This window comes from Tympanuchus pallidicinctus, unplaced genomic scaffold (genome assembly GCF_026119805.1).
Source record: "Tympanuchus pallidicinctus isolate F22 unplaced genomic scaffold, pur_lepc_1.0 scaffold32, whole genome shotgun sequence".
Taxonomy (NCBI): domain Eukaryota; kingdom Metazoa; phylum Chordata; class Aves; order Galliformes; family Phasianidae; genus Tympanuchus; species Tympanuchus pallidicinctus.
Genome location: NW_026294750.1, coordinates 2495392 through 2512840, shown reverse-complemented (window position 1 = coordinate 2512840; position 17449 = coordinate 2495392). Strand labels below are relative to the sequence as shown.

Genomic DNA, 17449 nt, shown 5'->3' with positions numbered 1-17449 from the left:
CGGAGGCATCGTTCTGTTTGGGGGCCCAGCTGCTGCCTTCACCGATGGGATGTGCAGAACGTGGCTGTTTGCAAAGTCACAGCCACACATGTTCCTCCTCCACAACATTTTAGGAATCTACCCAGACACGTTAGGAAAACCGCCACTTGCATCCACTTCTTCTTGCAACTGCAGCATGATTTCTTCAGAGCTATTCATCGAAGGCTCCAATGGAACTTGGCAAGCAGTGCTGCTGTCCCCACTGACCTCCAAAGCTCAGTGCCTGGGCAGCCACATCTTACATGGATGGGCTGAGCGTCGGATCCACAGGCACTTCCCACTCTCAGCTTCTCCTTCTTTGCCACCTACCACCAGCAGAGTCCATTGGTGCTGGACAAGCAGCCACCCACCTCCCCTGCCTTGCTAGACACTGCTGGACAACAGTTAAGAAATACTAATTACACATGAGGATTTACTCAACTCAATCTAAATTAGAGATTTTCCGTGGTCCTGCAAGCCTCTCCAAACAGATCATGGAAGGTGATAGATGCTGTGATCTCTTCCATCACAGAGCAAACAAACTCGCATCACAAAACTGTAAATCAGCACCTAATGGTTTTTCAGCAGCACGCTTTGGTCCTTTGCACATCTTTTAATTTGCCTTTAATATGTACCAATCTCCCCACTTTTTTACTCCCATCCTTTCTGTGTCAGCAGGTCAGAAACGTACCAAGGGGGGAAATATCCTCATATATGCATGGGAATGAGGATTTAATGGATATAGACTGCTGCTACCCACAGCTTGTCTTTTTCTCACCTCCAGTCCTGAAGACTCAATCCTAGCTAGGAAAGCATAGAATGGTTTGGGTTGGAAGGAACCTTCAAGATCACCCAGCTCCAACTCCCTTCTATAGGCAGGGATGCCTCCCACCAGACCAGGTTGCTCACAGCTCCATCCAACCTGGCCTTGAGTGCTTCCAATGACCGACTGCACACCGTGATAAACCATCCCCAGCTCAGCCCTGGCCTTGCAAGCGCTGCCAGACAGACCTGGATAAGGAAAGCCTCAATAAAAATCACGATCCGCACGCAAACAGAAAAGGCCTGAACTCCTCAAATAAATGGCTCCCAACAAATAACGTGACCAGCTCTCATGATCAGCTTACGCCCTGAAGCATGAAGATTATCAGCTCCATGTAATTTTCTCCTAGCTGATGTAGCTGCAAAGACTATTCATATTCATATAAATGTCTAATGTCTAATCCTCTAATCTAATCCTTTTTTTTTTTTCTTCCTCTGCTTGTGCTAAAGCTCCACAGCCAATACTCCAAAGCCCTCTGAGCAATGGAATTATTGATAAATTACTGCAGAAAGGAGGAGCACAGTGCATACACCAAACCCACCAAGCTCTGCCTCTCCTTGAAGAGTTTTTATTCTCCCGTTAAAAAGTCAATGAGTGAATTTGCAGGACAATTTGAAACGTACGTTCAGGAAATTAACTCCTGACCCCCCATTGGATGCACCGCCCATAAATCCTCCTCAGCAAAGCACGGTGCTCCTCTTGGAAGAAGGGAATGGGGAAAATTCTCATGGAGACATTCGTGCACAAAATGTGCGTCTATGCTGAGGTCCTGGAGAGGTTTGGAAACGAGGGCAGCTGCACAGCTCCAGGTGAAAGGGATAAACATGGCAGAAAGACAGACTGGGAGGGGAGTTGGGGGGGGATGCAGAGCCCATGTTCAGGTTTGGTTTTAACACAGCATCTCTGTGCAGCAGCATCACATGTGCTTCTGTATATATGGTCTGTCTACGTTCAGAGGTGCAGGCTTGTACACTGCCCAGGAATTACACATCCAAACACCCTCCGTGGCCTCTGAGCATTTCCATATTCAGCACAATAATTCCAGATCCAGGCTTCACGGGGAATGAGGCTGCAACTCATCTACCCATTATCTCACTCAGACCAACAAATAGCCACCACACAGAGCTCCTTCCAACCCACTGCAGACTGAGACCAATTCTGAAACACTGCCCTAAAGCAGAAGGGCTTTGTATCCTATTATGAGTCCCCCAAGGCCAGTCAGCTTCTCTATTAACTTTTAGCTCAAACTAATGACACATTCATAAGCAATTTTGTGGGTCACTGTATCTGAGACTTGAAGCTTGCTGCGTGTATTTTTTTTTCCCCTTAGAAATCAGCATTCCGCTTGGCGACATGGAATTATTTAGACAACATCTCCCACTAAAAGACCCTGCTTTATAGGCAACAACTTTTTTAGTCCAGAAAAAAAACAAACCACCACATCTATAAAACTGCCCAAAGTCTCCTGACTTCAAGGAAGAGTTTTGTCACGATAAAAAAGACCGACTTCTCCATTTGAATACAGCCCTTTTTAGCTGCATACACAGGCACTCCCACCTCAGTAGGTTTTTAGCTGTGCTGTCAGACAGATCTGCTCTGTATTAGATTTCTTCCACGTGCTTTTTGCAGATACTGAATGCTTTGCAAATACAATTCGTTTTTAAAAAAGCATCTCTTTCATTCCTTGTAAGTGCATTCCCCATTTAAGCTCAACTAGGGACAGGTGACAGCTCTGCCTGCATCTACAGCTCCCCTCCCTCAGTTTCCTTTGCTGCATCTGATAATGGAAAATAACTTTTGTATTTGTTTATGAGTGAGCAATAACACGCCTGTGTGTTCTTCACAAAGACATAATGCTTGAGTCAGCCCTCGCTAGAAAATCTGCTTGGAGAAGTTCACTGTGGGAAGGTTTGCCATTAATAAAGGCAAGAAATGCAGCAAAGGACACAGACGCACCACAGCATTCTCCACTTAGAACAGTAAACACTCATTTTCCTCTCTGCTCCACACTGCTAACACTGCAGTCGTTCATTTTCTGGCAAGTTTTCTTGCACTTCTGATTTCAGGTCTGAGCAAACAGCTCTGCAATTCCCTTTAAGCAGACCCTCGTCTCCAATTGCAGCACCAAGTCCACAGGCTGAGTCCTAACCCAGGACTGCAGTTGGACGTGCTATTGTACATGCACTTACATGCTGAGCTCACCGTAGGCCAATCATATTTTCTGCCCATTTCCTGACCTGGGGAACTTTCAGTGAATTACATCCCAAGGAAAGAATGGGGACCTCCATGCTGCCCATAGCGACGCACCACGCTCAGGGCAAGGCAGGCACCAGACCCCCATAGAAAGCACCAGTCGCTGAGACCACAGCAGCTTCGTGCCTGCAGGCAGAGGCAGCCCTCTGCCCCCCAACAGAATGCTTCATCATTCTCCAGAACCAGGGGATATAAATCCCTGACTATGAGCAAAGAAGCTTTTCCGAGCTGAACTAAGAGCATTTCAGTGCCTTAGCTGCGATTTAATACCACTTCTGGAGCTTAGGCAGCCGAGACGCAGGAGAGATTGGGTTGGGATGTTCTTTCCCTTTTGAGTATAACTTCCATTCCACACAGATCACACATGGCACTACGTTCAGTCTGAAAACGTGCCTTTTCCCTGCATGCCCTGGCTCCGTACACAGCAAACAGCACAGGGACCCCCCAGCCCTTGTGCCATGCTGGTCACCCAGCCAAGACAAGGATAACAACCTGTAATGTGATTAATTACTTACTATGCAACTGTAATTTTACAGAATAAACACCACCAACACCACAGAGGTGATTCTGCTGGTGCTAAAACAGGAGCAGCTATATGGGAACGAGCAGAAAGTGACCTGCAATGGGCTACAGTGCAATCTGCAGCTCCTGCACAGGCATCAGAGGACACCAGCAGAGAAACTGAGCCACGTTCCAGGTACCAACACTGCACTACAGCTCCTCCTGCACTGACACTGCCTAGGTTCAGCCCCATAACCCCACAGCCAGCCCTGCAGGCAGGAGAGGAGCACCTATGGGCTACAGATCTGAAGAGTGCTTTGAGGTTTCTGGGCACTTTTAAACATCCTTCTGCCTGTTTCACAAAGATTGACCTTTGTGCACCAAAACAAACAGACACGTATAGAAATATGGACTGTATGAAAAATAAAGACGTTGACATTAATAAATCATTAAAGGATTTCTATGCCCGACAGCAAGCACGGACCTTTTATCCCTTATTTCTAGCTTTGCATCTGGCAACTAATCCAGTGAAGACAAGAAGAAATTATTTATATTCTTTTAGCATCCCATAAATCAAATATTGCTTTGAGGACTGAGCTAATATTTTGAGAATTGAATATGGGGTTTAGCCTGCCTTGCTGCATGCAGCGAATCTCAGACGTGGGAAGGCCCAGAGATATGAAATCCAGAAAAATAAGGAATCTGAAATGTAGCAGCAGGAGGAAATAATTTACGGTAGCATTGCCCAGTGTGGCTTTGTGCAGTGAGAGAGTTATGAAATGTTATTGTGCTTTCTGTAGTGGTACTTTTAAATGCAGATAGCGTGAATCTATCAAAGCGATATTTGTTTTCTTGTTTCATTTTCCCTACCTACGAGGAGACATGGATAGAGTTTAACTGCGAAAACACATCCACCTCCCCTCTGTGCCTCCTTTATTAAACCACACTTGGGCAGAAAAAAAAAAACCCAAAGCCATTCACAGCCACTTGTCTTCTAAATAAGCAACAAAACCAGAAACACACCGACAAGGAGGACCGACCATTTGTTGCCTGTAACTGGGAGGAGACACTGACAGCACCCAACTATCTTTGCAATTAGCCGCTCTCAGGGGTACCTTAATTCTTCTTGTCCTCAGCAGGGCTGGGAGCAGACAATGAGGGGAGATGAGATGCACAACCAGCCGCTGGAGAGTCCTCATCAATGATTTTAACCTCCTGACCTGGAACGAAAGAGGTAATTCGGTCACCATGGAAACTGGGTGATGGCCTCTCCCCAGCTGGAACCATCACTGCCGTCACTTGGGCCGAATCTCCCGCCTGGCTCCACGCACAGGCAGGACATGGGAAGCAGCCATGGAGGAATAAGCGATTCTAGAACACGATAACAACACTGACAGCTTAAACTTCAGGTCACTCGTGGTGCACAAGTTGTCAAGCAGTGTGACAGCACGAGGAGCTCCACGCACCCTCACACACCAGTAGAGAACTGACAGCGTTTTTCTGTGGGTTTGGATTATTTCTTCTCAGCAAAAGATCTCAGGGATGCAAACGGTTGTGCAGCTCTCGTGGCATGGAATGTTTCTGCAGATGCCTGCAGGAAACAGCCCCAGTTGCTCCCAATGTTGCTATGAAGTGTTAAACAGCCCTGTGTGCAGAACATACAGCAGGGTTGGGATGTCCTGAACACAGTCCTGCCCCTCTATGGAGTGGAATGAGACAATTGCTCAAGCAAATACAAAGAGCTTCTCTGAACGAGCAGCATGGCTTAGTATGAGAAATATCAGTGCCAATAGTGCTCGAGTGCCTGGAGATCCCAAGTGGGAACGAGGCTTCAACATTCAGGACCAAATATGCTCGTCACATTGAGAGGAAAGGACAAATTGTCCCTTTGCAGCTCCAGACTCAGGTTCAGACAAACTAAATTGCTGTCCTGCAACCAACGAGGGAAGCTGGGCAGCATCAGAAGAGCTCTGTCCCACAAAGAGGACCACGCAACCCACAGCCTCACCAACCCTATGAGCAGAACTATGGTGACCTGCATGGAACCATCGCATCGCAGCCCCCAGCAGAGGCAGACCCTGCAATCCACTCAGCAGCACGTGACGTGGTGAGAACGAAGGCTTGTTTAATGATTTTTAATTAATTTTAATTACTTACGATATTTTTTTCTTTGAGCAGTAGCTTAACCTCAGTGAATCTCAGCCCCTCTGATCGCTCCGGGACTTCTGCCAGCTTCCTCATTACAGATCAGTTCCCCTAACGCCATTTGATAATGAAATGGGTTTTAAAAGAAAGGGACAGAGGGAAAAAAAAATAAAATAAAATCAAATCAAATACCTCCAGCAGAACCCCGGGGAGCTGGAAGAGGATTATGATTTGGCAGAGAGATGAAATGATAGTTTGGGAGCTCACTTTATGAACAACGCGGATCCGTGTTGAAAGCGCCCTACTTTTAAAAGGCAAAAAGTTACGGCCCCATAAGGACTTTCCGCCTTCCCAGCTTCCTGCAAACGCCTTTCTGTGCGAGAGAGCAGCTGAGATAGCAGATGTGAGTAGCAAAGGGGAAGGCTTGGACCCGGTGCAGCCACAGAATCTCAGCCAAGGGAGCAGTGACAACACGTCCTGATCTCAGCTCTGCACAACTCACAGCAATTTGGTGGCACCTTTCAATTGGTCCTTTTGCACCCAGAGGAGGTTCTCCATTAAGCACCACGTCCATCACCCTCACCTGATGAGTTCCTCTCCAGTACCTTTCAGCCAACCTTCTACACATCTCCCCAGAGCTCAGGACTGTGAGTTTTACTTGAGCAAAGTCTATTCTTACTCTCTCTTCTTTACATGTGGATCTTCTTCCTTCCTTTACTCTTTAATCATTCACTCTCATCGAGATGCTTTTCCACCTGCACCTCAATCAGGTTCTCCTACAACACAAGGCGTTGCAAACCACTGCTGTGAAACTCTACACAAGCTTTGTTACAACAAGTGTTGGCCAGCAGCACTGGATCTGCCTTTTTTCCCCCATTTCTACAAACATGCACTGCTCTGTTCATCATTCAGAACTTCTCCCTGCGGCTCTGATCTCAGCCCAGCTGATCTCCTGCCCAGCAGCCCTGGGCACACTTCAAAGGACTCAAAGTCTGGGCAAGGGACAGAAAGGAATCTGTAATTTCTGGATGCTCTCCTGAGGCTTATCTGAACCTCAGCACAGCTTCTAAATCTGAGCTTTAAGTCACTCCAGAGTGCATTTCTGTTAGAGATGTTTGGGCATCCACAGTCACAGCTGGAAATTCTCTCCAAAATATATGGCCCTTTTATGGCCACACTCCGCAGGCGACAAAGAAGTGGAAAGGAGATGATGGAGATATTTTTGAAGTGTGTACACAAAATGCTATTAAATGGATGTTTTTATGACACTTACTGCCTGCACTGGGTTCCAGCAGAGGTGCTGCTCTCGCCAGGTCCTGCTGGCATCAGGGTGGGCACATCCCCATCATGGGGAGGAGCTGGGAAGGAAGAAGCGGGCTGGGGACCACAGTCACCTCCCTGCCTCCAGGGAGATGTGCATAATTCATAGGCCATAGATTGTATATACCTTCATCATGAAAGTTTAAACAGACTGGTTATTACTATTGACCATTAAAAGGCAATTTTTCCCCTATGTGTGACAAGGACTATTGACATTCCTGTATCCTTGGAAAGAGCTGGGTGATGCCCTGACGCCTTCAGAGCTTCACTCCACTTCTGCACCAAAAGCGGAGACACCCAACCAAGGCAACAAGCTGCCTTTAAAACAGTCTGCCTACTTTCATGGCTATTCACAAAACACATCCTTAACACTAAAAAAACTGAAAGTCTGGTTTTACTCCTGACTTAAAGCTGTAAAAGCACTCAGACAAGGCTTTGCCTGCCATTCCCTGCACAGCACTGCTCGGCATGGGCTGTTTTGCTCTGCTAACACCACTGAAATACCTTTGCCAGCACTGATGTGGTGCCTCCAGGTCTTCCTGCTGCTGGGGGAGCAGGGAGCACTGCTCACCAAAACAGCACAGGGAGCAGCTCGGGGCATCGACTCCAATCTCAGCACCACTCTGAGCCTGGAGCTTTGGGAAGGTGATGAGAAGGAGCTAATGCTAAGATCGGGAAGCTGATTTTCCTCCTCTCTGCAGCCTGTAGAAAATTAAATTCATGCCCAATGGGCCTAAACACTCTTGGTAGCACTGAAGTGAGAAATTGAGCTAATACCTTTCTGATGTTTAAACAAGTACCCATGGTATTTTCCTGCCCATCTAGAAGCAGCTCTGAAGCTTTTGGAACTGTCATCACCAACTGTGAGCGATGTTTGAAATAAAAGTAGGGGAAAATATATTTATGGGTGGCAGGGAACACTTGATAATGTGGCAAAGACAAAGTGCTATGTCAGAGCAAACCTTCCACTTCCAGGCTGAACATCTGAAACGAGCCACGCAGCCCTACTCAGGAATCCACCTTAAAAACCAGAGTGGATGAGAGCTCCTGTGAGACAGAGTTGTTCCTCTAAACTTTTGGAACTGTAGGGGTAGAAGCCAGAGATAATCTTTGGTTTGGAACCAGGAGTTGGACTCAATCCTAATGGGCCGCTTCCAACCCAGGATATTCTATGGTTCTATGTGGCTGTGTTGGAAGAAAAAGCTGTGTAGGATACATCCACGTCGCTTGCTGTGTAACTAACTGCTGAAAGAAAAAAAAAAGAGAAAATAGGGGAAAAAAATGGAGATTTTCAGAGACTGAACAGAAGCTGCAAAGTGCACGGCCCTGTGCCCAAGTGCTGCACTTTGCATGGGCTGCAGATGCTGACCCTCATTCCCTACTGAAGGAAACAATCTGCAAACACAACAGTCTCCTGCAGCTCTGACCCACTCTTGGTCTAGCTCCACTGGAAGCCACACAAAGGATTACCAGCACAGAAAGAAGAAAAAGAAAGAAAAAGGAGAACTAATCGGCACGTAACACCCAACAGAACGGTGGACACAATCTAGAGAGAAGCAAAGGAGTTTGAAAGGCTATTAGCTGCATTCTACCTATTGCCTGTTCAAGCACATATGGGAAAAAATGATTGTTTCCCTCTCTGATGTGTACATTGAGTGAATCAGGAGCAGATGCAAGTCAGGCACTGACAACTCCAGCAGATAAAAGACAATTACAGGCAGAAAATGGAGCTGCTGAGAGCACGCAGCCTTGCTCAGGATGTTCAGTTTAGCTGGGGAAAAAAAAAAAAAGAGGGCTGAAAACTCAACTCCTGACAGCAGCCGCTTCGTGCTGCAGACCTGCTGATTTAAGCATTGCTCAGCTCCACAAAGATGTGTGTAGAAACGTTTAAAGGCTCAATTTGAGCCATGGTTTCTCATTTTTGAGCTCTCATTAAAATAATCTGCTCTGATTGTCTGCGGGAGCTATTTTTTGCTCCTCTAAATGGTCACAAAAGGCGGTGTGGAGCAGAAGAGGAGAACCAGCCCCAGGCAGCCCATGACTCATCAAATCCCAATCCTGCTCTTTGCTGGCAATAGATGCCACCTGAAAGCAGCACAGACAGGGACAACAGCCCTGTCCTGCCGCTGTGAACAGAGGTTTATCCCCTGAAAAGCTTCACCTGCATCAACCCATGCACATCACTGCATACCCACCTCACCCAGCTGAGCTGCCCTGGCTTCTGACCCCCTCTGGCATTCAGAGATATGAACTCCAACACCTCCTTCAGAGCCTGAATTCACACTCAGGATGTCTTGGTGCTGGTAAGCTACAGAATGCTGAATTTTCAGAAGTACCCCAATTCTGAGCAAGCTTAAAAACAGGCTCAGGACTTCCAGTGCACATGGAGCAAAAGCCTGAGCCTACCCACAGTGCTGAGCTCAGAGCCCTCCCCTGCGACCACGCAATATTTTGGGTGACCTGCATGATGAGATGCAAGATGGCCAACAACAATTAATTCCATTAATTAACACACAGAGCTGAGCAACTTAGCGTTCCTCAGCACTGCAGCACAGAGGTTCATGAATCTCACTCCATTTGCTCTCATCCTTCACCCACCGACCTGCAGAGAAAACCCCTCTTGTTTTGAGCCCTGTGCTGCAGCTCACGTTCGTTCTCTGGCCATTTCACCATTCCCATCACTGACACTTTTAAAGCTACGAGGAAGCATTTTAATTGGCTGAAATGCTGATTGCCATAACAACTGGCTAATGAACCATCTGTTAGCATATGTAATATTTATTTATACGTTTGAAGAACACGGCTCAGGACCAGGAGGGGCTGCTTGCTGACATGGGGAGGACGGGGGCTGGTCCCATTGCCACCCGCTGCCCCCACCCCAGCAGTGCCACCTGCCAACAAAAAGCAGATGCTTAAGGGAGATCCCAACCACCACAGCTCCACTGGTGGAGCAACTGGGCTCTGTTATTTTTAGGTGCTTGATAAAGAGGAGGAGGAGGGAGCAGCGAAAGCCTCGCTCCATCCAGAAGTCACATGCATATGCAAAAGGAGCCTAATTGCCCCTCTTTAGAAACTAATCATTCTGGATTTTACAAGCCGCATTATAGAACCTGACATGCTTATTTTTCCTTTTATTATGTTTGTAAGCAGTGATCCTATTGAAAAGGAAAATCAAACCCTATTTTCGCCAGTCACCACCGTCTCCCTTTCTCTTTCCGCCTGTTTTATTTTATTTTCCTTTCTTTCCATCAGCTGAATAGAGCAGCATTTTCGTGTGTATTAATTGCCCTGTAAAATGCCCTCAAAGTCATTAGAATTCCCCATTCAAAACTATTATCTCTGCCATTATGTCTATGCATTATTTTTATTTAAATGTGCCTCTTCTGAATTAGCTTATTTTTAACAGCTAGCCATGCCTGAAAAACTGTTCCAGGCCAAGCTGTTCTCAAATCTTTATGTATTTTTTTTAAATGATAACTTCATAGAAGCTTTTGATGCTTTATCCCGAGCAGAATCACAGTTTCAGGCTTTTAACCCTATTTCTTTTTTCTTTTTCTATTTCAGAAAGACAGGGAAAAGCCTCGGAGAAGTTTTTTTCTTAACCTGCATGACTTCATTTTTTTTTTAACATCAGAACCACAAGATTTACAGCTGCAGCTCATGGCTGTCACACAGATTTCAATCTGCAACGATGGGAAAGATTAATTAAAAAAAAAAAAAAAAACAAAAAAAACCCCATGTTGTCCTGATTATAACTCAAAGTCACTCTCTCTTTCCCCAAAATACCCACACATGATTTTCACCCATTCTGACAGGTAATTCCATCAATATTCATTCTTTGATTAAGCCCTGGACTGCAAGCTGTTTTCTGGCCAACCCTCCTCAGCCTTTGGCAGTGCCACACCACCACTGTGCTGTCCCACATCCCACACAGCATCACCAGGACACAAAGCCCTGGGGTTGGGTACCACCGTGCTGCAGAGACCGTCATCCCTTTGCACAAAGGGCAGGCGATGCACCGGGAAGGTGAAACAGAGTGGGCTGACGTGGTGCCCACTCCTCCTTCTCCTGCTTTGCACCATTTCCATCTTTTAATTTGACCAGCTCCCCCGAGTCTGCCTTCATTAACCAACACCCATAATTACTGCACGTGGCCATAGGAGAGCACAGCCCATCCCCAACCCACCGGACCTTTCTGTGCTTTGGCTCAGCCATTCAGGCCCATCAGTGCTGCTGTTCCCATGCACCACACAGCCCAGCCTCTGTTATTTCATCCCTTGGACAACACTCCTCCTTCCTTCTTTTGTCACACAGTACCTCACCAGCAGCTCCTGAGGAATTACTGAAGCAGGCAGCATTAACCCATGGTCTTGCTGTGGTAACTTCCCTACCTGCCTTTTTCTCAATGACACTTTGAGCGCCGAGGTCAATGCTTTTAAAGCAGATAACTTCCCACTCAGCATCCTCCTTTCTCAGCCAGGCAGCGGGGATGTCTGAAATGATTCCCTCCCTCTGGGCTGCAGAAAAGCCTCTGCTCCTGTGGCAATGTGCAGGAAGGCACCCCTCTGTTTCCACACCCTCCTGCCAGCAGCAAGGCTCAACCTGAGCTGCAACACTCCAGGACCTGGCTGAAAGCTTTGCAGCCCAGCTTTTCGCCCAGTGCAAAAAATCAAAGGAAAGCATTGCTTTCTAATGTCTTCTCAGCACCCTTGGCCAATGTAACTGCTGACAGACCTCAGCCTGCAAACCTGCAGCACCGGGCAGAAACTCACAGAAGCTAAGCAGACAAACCATTCACAAGTTCTTCAGAAGGAACCCAGAAATCTGCTATATGGCTGCTCCAATTGCAGCAACCTGCTTCAAGTGTGCATTACTGGAAGGCAGACACACAAAGGAGCTCTGCAGGGGCTTTCCAGCAGCGCTGGGCATTCCCATGGCCACACCATAAACCCAGACCTTGGGCAATAACCTCAGCACGGCAGAATGGAGTACTGTTATTTTTTTATACACAGCTTTTCCACAGCACATCAGCAACATCTCCACTTCAATCCCATCCCTCATAAAAATTCTTCTGAATATTTAAGAGAGAAACCCGTGCTCAGATCCTATCTGGCTGTTATATCCTCCTTCATTTCCTATAACAGCACTGGGATCACACGGTGACCACAGAGGCCAATACAACCCCAGGGAGATGAGCAGATACTCCTGCTGTGGACGGGCAGCTCAGCTCTGCCTTGGGTTGAGCACCACCCAAGGCCAGTGGAACAGACATATTGCACATCCACCTTCATGACAGCAGCACCTGCCTCAGCCCTTGGCACAATGCCTGCTCTCTGCCTTGCCAACACAATGCCCTCAGGAGCAATTCAGGACTCAGAAGGTCAAGCTCCCAGTTCCAGCTGGAACAGCTGCCCAGAGAGGCTGTGATGCCCCGTGCATCCCTGGAGGTGTTCAAGGCCAGGTTGGATGGGGCCCTGGGCAGCCTGGGCTGCTATGAAATGGGGAGGTTGGTGGCCCTGCGTGTGGCAGGGGGTTGGAGCTTCGTGATCCTTGAGGTCCCTTCCAACACTGACCATTCTGCAATTGTGACATAAGGGCAGCCTGACCAGCATGGGGGAGAGATCAGCTCCGACCCAGACCCACCTGGTTCCCCATCACCACCAGACCACGAATGTTTTACCACTAGGTGGAGTTCAGAGGCAAAATCCTTGCCTGTGTGCATAGCTCTCAGCTTCAGCTGGACCTGCAGTGGGAGCCCATAGCATCTGGGGGTGCAAAGCTGTACGTAGGGAGCTGCAGCAGCCACCCTAACTCATAGTGGGGCTCAACTTGCACATGCATGAGAAACATGAGAATTAAGTGGAAAACAGCCAAGCACACAACCCTGCTCCTGCTGCCCTCTGAAAGCCCTGCGCTGCTCGGGGGGCTGCAGCACTGCGGGCAGGAGGTGCCAGGTTCACAGTGAATCACAAATATCTGCATGGAGAGGGATATTGATCTGCAGATTTCACTGACATTTACAAATAAATGATGTATTGCAGTTTTTGTTTTGCCAGCCAGGCTGACCCTAATGGCCTTTACATAATTTACTTTTGATTAAAGAAGTGCTTTGACGCAGAGAACTAAAAAAAAACAAAAAAAAAACCAACCCAAATCAATACAATTATGAGATCAGCTTTAAAACAATGCGTTATGAAAGAAAAAAAAACACCAACAGTCAAATCTTTGAAGACGCCCAGATGAAAGTGATGCTTCAAGTCATTTCGGAGGTCAACGGATGGAGTTGGAAATTAGCAAAGCGTGCATTACAGACACATGGAATGTGAGGGCAAACTCTGGCAGCAGGTTCAGCAATGGTGGCCCTTCCAGCCAAGCCCATGGCAGCATTCTGTATTCACAGACAGACACAAGGAACTTGCATAAGAATGCAAAGGAGGAGCAGACTCCACCATTCCCTTCCATGCATTTAAATATTTATCAGTGTGGAGCTCAATGTGAATAACATCCACAGAACCTAATGGGAAAACTGCTCCTCTCGTTGAAGAGAATGGGGTTTGGCATTAGCAAACGTAGTGCCATATGTTCATTAAAACACTACCACTCGCAAAATAATGGTGACAGTAAGTTAAAGTAATATTCTGGCTAACGATACCCAAAAATATTTTTTTGGCAACCAAACAGGGCACAACATGCATAATTAATGAGCGTTCTCACAATTAGCACGCCCTCGCCTCCAAAGAAATAACCACAACCTGTTTGCATTCGTGAAGCACGACAAAGAAAAAATACAGCTCAGTTTTTAATGGCCCTTCTGATCAGCTCTGCCTCACGGCTCCCATGGCTGCAGAACTGGGGAAGAAGCTGCTATGCAGGCATTGCTCACCACGATGGGAGCAGTCAGTGGCATGCTGGAGTACAGGTGTGGGCAGTGCCTGCCCTCATTTCTTCCTCAGGTACCCTGAAAGCTACTGGCATTGAAAGAAGGGGGGAAAAGAAGAGAGCAAAGAGATGCACGTGGTGGTGATGCTGTGGTTGGAGCAGTTACTCAGAGCAGCTCACTGCAGGTAGTTGGCTTTGTGCCTTCTTTATTGCTAAGCGAATCTGGGGCCTGACAGAGGCAGGAAAATCCACCTTGGGATCTCCACCAAGGATCCTGCAGCACTGAAATTAACAGCAGCTTGCTCTTGCTGTCAGTGGGCACAAGATGGAGTCTTGAAGTACTGAACCATATGGAGATGGTGATTGCTCCCATCCCCAGCCAGACACGGCAGTCCCACACTGCATGTCACCACACCAGTCCCGGATGTGGCAGCTGGATTTCTAATTAGCAGCATTGCTCATCAGAGCTGCTCTTTGGTTAACCCAAGAGTTGGGTTAACTTGCTTGGACAGCAAGGAGTTGCAGAGCTGTTCATTTCTTACCTCTCTCACCACAAGCCGGGAATGCAAAACATCCCTGACAAAACCAAAGCCCCAGAAACACGTACATAGAAATCAAATAAATAGAAATGCAGCAGCTCTGACTGATCTGAAGGAAAACAATCAGCTGCGAGCCAGTTTATTCAATCTGCCTAATGTAAGAAGGTTGCAAACAATCCCACTGTTTACCCTGTGACTTTTCCCCCCCCCTTTTGGCAGCAGCAAAAACAAATAACGCTGAACAGTTCACTTTTCAATTTGCAGCCTGAACAACACAGAAGACACAAAAGGCAGCAGCACAGGGCAGAAAAAAGGCACTTGGCCCCAACCCCTTTAGCAAAGACTACAGCAAAACTGTTCCATGCCTGCTGTGCCCAGGAGGAGCTGCTCTAACTGCAATGCCCGACAATGCACACAGATGATGCATTTGCCTTCATTAAGCATTTGAACCATTTCTTTTCTCAGTCTGGCTTCCCTGCTCGGTGTGGCTCCTGCCTGCAGACCCCAGCTCCTGTCATACCTTCCTCCACGAGATTAAAAATTACTTTGTACCTCGCACGCTCTCTGTGAACATATTTAAACAGCACGATCAGGTTGCTTTCTAATCTTCCCTTTGATAAGCTAATCAGATTGATCTCCAGAAGTCTGTCACCGCCAGGCACGTTTTTCAAGCCCCGCAATATGACTTGTATCTTCAGACAAAGCAAGCAGCATCCCCAGGGACAAGTCATCCTCCAGGTTTCAAAGACACGGTGGAGACCCCCGGGGCCTCTCACGAATACATTTGCTTCGCTCACACTAATGGGTGTCTTGGCCCAATCACCTGAGACCATCACGCTTTGAGGCCAGACAGACGAGTCTGTGAACCTCAGCAGTTCTCTGTTGAAATTGCAGAATCTGTTCGATAGCTACAAAAAAAAAAGGACAGAAAAGAAAAAAGAGGAAGACCGAGCAAAGGCAAAACCCCACTGCAAAACCAGGCTCAGATGGGAGTCGAGTCTTCCACAAGACAATTCCCCATAGGGGTGATGGTCCATACCTGAAGAAAAGCACACAGCCAGGATGGCCTGAGAAACATCCTGCTATTGAAAGACTTGACACAAAGAGACTTAATACACAAGTTGCATAATAGTTCGCTCTCTCAAGGTCCTTATGTAAAGTGAGATTTTAAACAAAACTGCTCAATTCCTGAGAAAACCCTTACTTTCACATCCAGTATAGCCCACAGTGGTTCACACAGCAGCATAGCATGCAGATTTTCCGGGTTACATTTGTGGTTCCAAACACCTCCCCAGCATCGTTAATTCACAAATTTGCTCAGAAATCCTTGCATTGTGTCCCAAAGGAGATTAAATACAGACACTTGCAAGGGAGAGAACAACAATAAAAGGAGAATGAATGCTCCCTAAGTGATTCCTAAAACAAAAAAAAGATTTGATATGCAGCCTGTGTACCCATGCAATTATGAAGCTTCTAGCTCAGAGCTGTAACAGATGGAATTTTTTTTTCCCCCTGTCTCTCTTTGGTGATAAGGTGAATGGTTTCCTCAAGGGAAGTGTAGACAGAGCTGCTGAGCTGGCAGGGCTTGTGCCAAGCAGCTGGTTGCTACTGAAATTATGGAACAGAGCAGCATGGTCTGGGATGGAGGCAGAGGGCCTTTCTACCATCAGCCTCCCAAGGAAGGACCAAAACTGGCCACGGATATCTGCATTACAGCCCGTGAAGTGGGAAAACAACAGAGCACCCACTGAATTACTGGAAAACAAAGCAGAGTTTCAGTGTGCTTATTCAAGGGGTTCATTTCCTCTGCACCTTGTGGTACTGCAGCTTATAAATTCAGCATGAGAGCTCAATTCCTGGGACGCCGCGCAGCCCCATTGGAGAGGTTGGTGCCAGGAAACAGGGAAAGGAAAAAATGATGACGGAACAGTTTTGCTCTTAAACAGTTTTGTTCTTGCAGGTCTCAAAGTGCTGATTGAATATTAAATCAGTGCTTGCACAGCCTTCACTTCTCACCGGAGGGCTCCCAAGTGGTTATTTGGGCTGACTGGGGAAGGCTTGGGGACACGACTCCTCAATGCAAAGCTATGGCTGCAGCACAGTTGTGTGGAGCACAGCACAGTGCAGAACCTTGTGCTTCCAGACCTGAATGACACGTTCACCAATTTTAACTCCAGAAAGCCAGTAAAAACCAATGAAAGCACGTGCTCTATGCACTTCTGGGAGGAAGAAAAGTACCACGTACACTTCAAAGTATTGATCAGATTAATTGCTGAATGAGTCGGCACGGATGTCTCCAAAAGAAATTGAATGATTGACTTTGAGAAATGTTAGCAGTGTCTTTTCAATGGGCTGAACAAGATTAAACCCCTGTTAACCCTGTGATGGATGACACACAACGGCCGCCTCCTGCAGCATTTCCTTCTGCTCATCTCTCCCCTCTCCCACTGCTCTGAGTTTGGGATGCTCCGTACCGTGGCTGAACTCTTTATGCCCTGTGACAACAGCAGCTCTGCCCTCCATTCCTTTTCCCAGTCGTAACACAACAAAGCTACCCAGATTTCAGGAATGTCACCATCTCTACCAGCCTCAGACAAGGTAATTATCCTTCCCTGTCACTCATCCTTATGCTGGCTTGTGTAAAAAGAACCATTTTTACAAAGCAACCAGTCTGCAATGGAACGCTACAGCTCCTGCAGCCAGGGGCTCCCCTGTGCTCCTGCCACACTCTGTCCTTTCCACAGGGCTTTTCACTCCCAAAAATAAAGAAAAAAAAAAAAAAGCAGAATTAGACTTTAGAAAAGACTGACACAAAGAATATAAGAACATGAAGAAACCTCTACAGAACAAATGCAGTTAACAGCAGTGAAAGTGCTGGAAGGATTCTGGTGCTAGCCCCAAGTTTTGGTAGCTACCAACATATAAGGACCAGGCTAATTACTAAAACAAGATTACCTCTTGCTTTTCTGCA

At 47.0% G+C, this 17449-nt stretch overlaps 1 protein-coding gene across 8 annotated transcripts in view; it reads right to left on the bottom strand.

Moving 5' to 3' along the window:
- PLXNA2 (plexin A2) overlaps positions 1 to 17449 on the bottom strand; it is a 341299-nt gene that overhangs the window by 168979 nt on the left and 154871 nt on the right. For 7 of the 8 annotated variants that reach the window (XR_008210153.1, XM_052698228.1, XM_052698229.1 and 4 more), the window contains one exon: positions 4711 to 4815. The exons of the other annotated variant lie outside the window; for it this stretch is intronic. The gene's annotated coding sequence lies outside the window, so the exon portion shown is untranslated. The remainder of the gene's footprint in view (positions 1 to 4710; positions 4816 to 17449) is intronic. 8 annotated transcript variants of the gene reach the window in all.